This window comes from Coffea arabica, chromosome 1e (genome assembly GCF_036785885.1).
Source record: "Coffea arabica cultivar ET-39 chromosome 1e, Coffea Arabica ET-39 HiFi, whole genome shotgun sequence".
Taxonomy (NCBI): Eukaryota; Viridiplantae; Streptophyta; class Magnoliopsida; order Gentianales; family Rubiaceae; genus Coffea; species Coffea arabica.
Window position 1 is genome coordinate 20,904,045 of NC_092311.1, and position 6,439 is coordinate 20,910,483.

Here is a 6,439-nt window from a genome sequence, read left to right on the forward strand (position 1 = left end):
AAAGTCCTCAAATGAATTACAAGAATAAACCTCAAATATTATAATATAAATCTCCAATATACATCAAATTCTCCAAAAATTACATGTCACAAATGCAACGGAAACAATTCCCAACTATACATAAAATGATTCCAAATCCAAATTGTACAACATAAAGGCCATCCATTCACGTGAATAAGCACAACAAGTCCTGCCTTCGCCTTGAGCCCTGTGGAGGGGAATAAAATATTTTTGGGGTGAGCTAGAAGCTCAGCGAGTAACCAGCAAAATCATTAAGCAAATATATTTCACAATGTTGCATTTCGATGATTTCGATGATGTCATGATTCAGAGATCAAATGTCCGTTTAGTGCTCTCGTGAGCCGGTGAAATCATAGCACTTGAACACCCAACGCTCAAATATTTCATTTAACATTAACTCACGAACTCACGAAAGTGGGAGCAACATCGGTGCTCCAGATAACCATGAACATGAACCATAACAAGGTGGATACGTTGGTGTCTAGCACAAGACTTTCCCAAAACTCATTGAAGCCAAATCATGTCATGAATTCACATGCAAGCACGCATGATATGCAATCGAATAATTAATGCAAGAAACATTTCACAAGTACTTTGGAAATAGTTTAGGGTCACTCACCTCCACGGCTCTGAAACCATCCATCATATTGCATTACTTCACTCAAGTCCAAGCCCTAAAGCACAAACGCAAAGCAATCAAGCCCATTCCAAATTCGGACAGCATTTCCCCATAAATTCATCCTTTCCATCCTACAACCAAACCCAATCACATAGCAATTAACCACAATTGCTCAAAACCAGAAAACAGTTTTGACGTCCTTTTGCGGTAATGGCACCAAAGGCACATCGAGTATCGGATGAAGGTCCAAGACCCACCGTTTCGAAGCTAAGAACCAGGGATACAACAATGTAGAAGGTCACTCAGTCCAAATCCTAGCACAACTAGGTCAAATATGCAGAATACCAAACCAGAATCGTAATTGCAGGTTCCCAAATCACACAATGCTGTAATTCGTCCAACTTAGTCTACACAGGTCCAAATGCATTGATTCTAAAGGCATATGATAGCTAGGCCATGAAGCTACATTTCATCAGAAGATACCAACACCCAAATCCAAAACAATTCCAGTCAAAACAGACGATTACAATCGCAGTTCGCACATTCTGATCACCCAGAACAGCAACAGTAAAAACGACATATCTCACTCTACAACACTCCAAATGACCTGAAATTTTGTAGGCACCTTTAAAATGTCATTCCCTACAACTTTCATGTTCTGAGCTAAGGCCAATTCGGCCTCCATCTAGGACCTAAAATTTCGGACAGAATGTTCATCACAAAACCCTTACTTTTCAATTTTTGGTCCAAAACAGAAATTGGTTGCAATTACCAATCATTTACATCCACTAGAGTCATAACCCCTCATTATCAACCATCATAGATGACCACAACATCACATTCATATTAAACCAGAAAATTCCTCAATAAAATAAAAACTTCACCAATTCATTCCAATCCAAGAAATAAACCACAATTTTCAACACCATAGCCACCATTAGGCACAAATTAAACATCATTAGGTGTAAGAGGATGTTCAATCATCACTTACCTAATAAACAAGAGAAGGAGAGTTGTAGGACACCTTAGCTTCTCCAAAAAACTTCACCAAATCACTCACTAGCACCAAATGGAAGGATTGTATGGAGTAGAAACAAATTTCAGCACTTGGGTTGGATGATTTGAGCTAGATGTTAGCTAAAATGGTGAAGAGCTCTCTTCCTTTCTTCCTTAAGGTTGGTCGGCCAAAGAAGAGAAAGAAATGGTGATTTTTGTGGCAAATTTGAGATATTTAATCAACAATTAGTAAGAAAGGTCAAAAGTCAAACAAGTCAAATAAGTGGCAACCTCTCTTAAAGTGACACATGTCACTTCATTAATGCAACTCTATCCTTTTGTCTTTCCAATAAAATATCTTAACACTTTGTAAAATAATATCACTTAATACAAAATTCCAACAAGTGGTTAAAAATATAATGCATTTACCGCACTAGCGGGTCCCACGTCCAAAATACGCTTTTAATTTCTCAAAAACTAACCGATACTAGAAAAATCATTTTAAAACTATTTTTGCTCATAAACTTTATCTGGGGAATTTTTCTAATCAAGAAAATGTAGAAAAGGCGGGCGTTTTAAAAAATAAACCCTAGAAAATTAGAAAATTTCCGGGTTCTCAAACTCATTTTTTTTCGGGGCGTCACATTAAGTGTGCGATTGGAAGTGATAATAATAAGTTAGTGAATCATAAGTTAAAACCCTAGTATACTCGATTTAGGAAAAATCGACTTGAACCGACGGGTATCGTTCACTACCGATTGAACACACCATTGGACCACCACTTTATTAACCTAATAAATCATTGTTATTAGAGCCAAAATATCAGCCCTTAATCAGCATATGATGGCCGAAAATTTTGACTAAAAAAACCAAGGAAAAGAAAAAATTTTGAGAAAAGATCATGGAGTGACACTTGCAGACAATCTAACCACATTTGACCAAATGCAAGTCTTAGCTTCTTATCTTTCTTGGACTTCAATTTTTCTTCATTTTACTTCCATGGTGGCCAAACCTAGAGGGAGAAAAACAAGAGAAGAAAACTTCATTCCATCTTTAGGGTTTAGCTCATTTGAGTGAAAAATCAAGAATCTAAACCATTAATCCTTTCTTTGAGCACTTGGGAAGCTTGGGGTGCTAAAAGTTTTACAAGGAGAGGTGATGGATTTCTCTTGCAAGCATCTTAGTGAGGTATCATGGCTGTCCATCTTATTCCTTCCCCTTAATCTTGCTTAAGTTTATGTAGCAACTTGTATTCTTGGCTTACGATGGCTATCTAAGTAAATTTGATGATTATGGTGGATTTGTGAGTTAGGGTTTTGAATTGGTTAGTTGTATTTCTTATTTTTTAGATAGAATATGATGTGAATAAGCTTAGATAGGGAGTGGTAGTAGTGGTTTTATACATGAATAAGAAGATTATCACTTGAATGCATTAATTCCAGATTTAAGTTTTTGTACTACCCTGTTCTGACCAGTTTCATTCGGCCATGATGGAGGTCGAATTGGGCTTAGATTAAAACATAAGAGTTGTAGGAAATGATGTTTTATAGATGCCTTTAAAAATTTAGCTCAATCCGAGTACTGTATCACATGAAATGACAAAAATACCCTTGACTACCATAGGTAGAGTTTTGCGGACAGTTTTGACATTTCATCATTCTGGCTTCATTTTTTTACCTTGATCCGTATTAAATCAGAATTTGTCCAAAACATAAAAGTTGTAGTCTTATGTTTTAACATTCCAACGCATCTGAAAATGCCTCAATCGGACAGTTGTAGCCTGAGTTATTGTCATTTGAATCCAATGCTGTTAACCAGCCTAATGGTGAAATTCTGGTTCCGTAATTTGTAGATTCGACCTGGATAATGGTGAACTGGGTTGAGTTGTCTTCATCAAAGTTGTATCCCTTTGTCTTAGCTTCGAATCAATATAAATTGTACCCTAATCCGACAAGCATAGTTTCGGTTGTGATCGATATGCTAAGAGACGTCAAACCTGTTGTCGCGCCCCATTTTTTATAAGAAAAATAAATGGTTTAAAAGGTGAATTTTGATTCAATTTTTGGTTGAAAAATGGATTTTTGATTTAAAAAGAGAATGAAAAATATGGGTCTAAATGGGACTTGAAAATACGACGATTTGATCCAAAATATAGTTTAAAAAGGGTTTTTGAAATAAAAATCGGAGTCGCCACTTGGTATAGAGTTAAGGTGTACCAAGTCACCTAAAATGAATTTTTAGAGAAAAAGGTAGAAAGAAACCCCTTTTAAACGACTCCTAGTCTACGTAAACCAACGAAAAAGGTTCGGGAGTCACATTTGACGAAGGGGAAGGCAAGGATAAAAATTCAAGGCACCCCTTCGACCTAGCCAAGGCTAGTTGCGTGATTTAGTCAAAGATTTTCTTGTTTTAACCTTAAGATTTATCACATTTGGATATACTATATGAATGCAAATCCTAGACCTAGGAGGGTATCGGGGGCAAAATTTCTCTTCAAAGCTTGAATGGTGCCAATCACATTGATTGTGACGCCCAATAATGACTCTTTGGAGAGGTCACGAATAATGCAAAGTATGAGACTCCAAGAAAAGAAAAGGGATAAAATAATTATAGAAATATACATGTCTTAAAGGAGTGCATCATGTCGGGTACGGGGGGACTAATGTTCGTGACTCAATTTTTCCTTTAATAGAGGGAATACGAGAGTGCTAAGGCTAGAAAGCCAAACTCGTCCATATCCCATATTCAAAGGGGGCTATTCCCTAATCTAATCAAGCAAATGAACTAACCTAATTCTAATGCTTATATGAAATGCAAGTCTAATGTCATGTTTCATACATAGGGGGGATATATATAGGGAAATTAGGGATAAGGGTTATATGTATAAAGGGTATATCATACAAAATGATAAAAGACCCTAGAAAGTAAAATATGCATGCGATGAGGTGATTTTATCACACAATCATGATCTATCGCGCGAAGGGGCTCATAAGGGTCTAGCGTTGGACTAGCCCACATCTACGCTCTCTCACAAGCATTGGACTTGTAAGAGCTCGAGGGGACAACCATGACTAGCATTGGACTAGCCACGGTTACATGCATTTGCATCCATCATACACATATATAAGTAATGTGCATAATTAAAGCAAGTAGACATGTGAGCACGTAATTCACATAACACATAAGCATGCATATCTAGATGTCAAAACCTAAGAAAGCGATTAAACACATAGCACCTAAGCATGCAAAACACATAAGGCAATTAAAGCCCTAACTATTACATTTTTAGGGGGGAAGCCTACTACAATCTAAGAGGGGAGGCGAAAATAAAAATAAAAATAAAAATAAACCTAACTATTACAATTTGGCATTTAAATGCCTTTCAAATAATCGAAATTGAAAATAACTATACAGAATTAAAACAAATAAAGTGGATAGATAAATAAATAAATAAAATGAAAACATTCAAAAGGAATGCAATTAAGCACATAAATCACATAGACACATAGAGTCAAATAAAGTGAAAATGAGGGATAGAGTGTACCTCCCTTGCAATGGCAATCAAATGAAGGAAAAATAGCTTCAAAACAATAAATGGGTCAAGGCACCAATCAAATAGTAAAATATAAACAAAATCACCAAATCCCTCCCAATTGCAACTTAAATGGAATCAAACAATGCATAATTTCCAAGAAAAGTAAATTATTGATCAAATTTCTAAAATAGAAAAACTACCAAGGACCCAATTGCAAATATTAACCAATTACTCAAGTCCAATTAAACATTTTGGGAACTTCAAGGGTCCAAAAGTAATGAAAAGGTCAAGTAATGGTTCAGATTGCAATGATTTTAGGATCTAATTGCAAGAAATTGGAACACAACTGGGCTTGTGCGGCATAAGTAGAAGCTAAGGGGAGTGAAGTGTAATTTTCCCTTCTTGATCATGCATGCAGCTACGTAGAGGAACAATTTCTGCCACTGAAGCTTACAACAAAAATGAATGTCTGCTGCATTTTCATCTTTGACCACAGATTTCAAAAAACTAACACAAACTTTGATCAAACTCTCTCAAACCAATGTCCAAACTTTGAATTGAGCAACACAACACGCATCTTTGACATTCAAGCAAGTAAAAACACAGAAAGAAATGATGCGAAATCATGGAAACTTTCATGCAAAAATGGCTCGGAAGTTCCATCTTCCTTGCTAGTTTCTCCTAGGCAACTTTCGTGAAGCATGTCCGTGCAAAGAGACTCCAACCAAACTCAGGTATAACACCCTCAATCCAGTGCCACCATTAACCAAAATACATTTACGCATTTCCAATATAGTAAAGAGGGCAACCGGCTATGAAAAGTACAGCAGAGGAGCGAAAGGAGAAAACTTGCGGCCAAATGAAATTTCAAACAGAATTTGAGGAGCTAAACAGATCAACAACCAATTCAGGCCAAAACAACCTCAAACCAACTCTTGAGCAAATCAGGAAGACTCCACCGAAGCACAAGAAAGCAGTTGCTGGTAACAACTAAACAGATAGGAGAAAAGAAAATGGAGACAGCATGACAAAAAGTAGCAGGTCTGCGTTACCATTGATTGCTACTCTAAAACGCAGCAATCACATACATGGGATTACTATCAAGCCACAAACAAAGCCAAAATGAAACTCCAGCCATCCCTGAGACCGCAACAAACCCAAAAGAGCAGAATTTTATTTTTCTTTTCAAAGTAGAGGACTCTAACTTTGTTGCAGCGTCCCTCGGTACCTCATAAAAGTCCCAAACATGCTTAAACATGGATTGAATC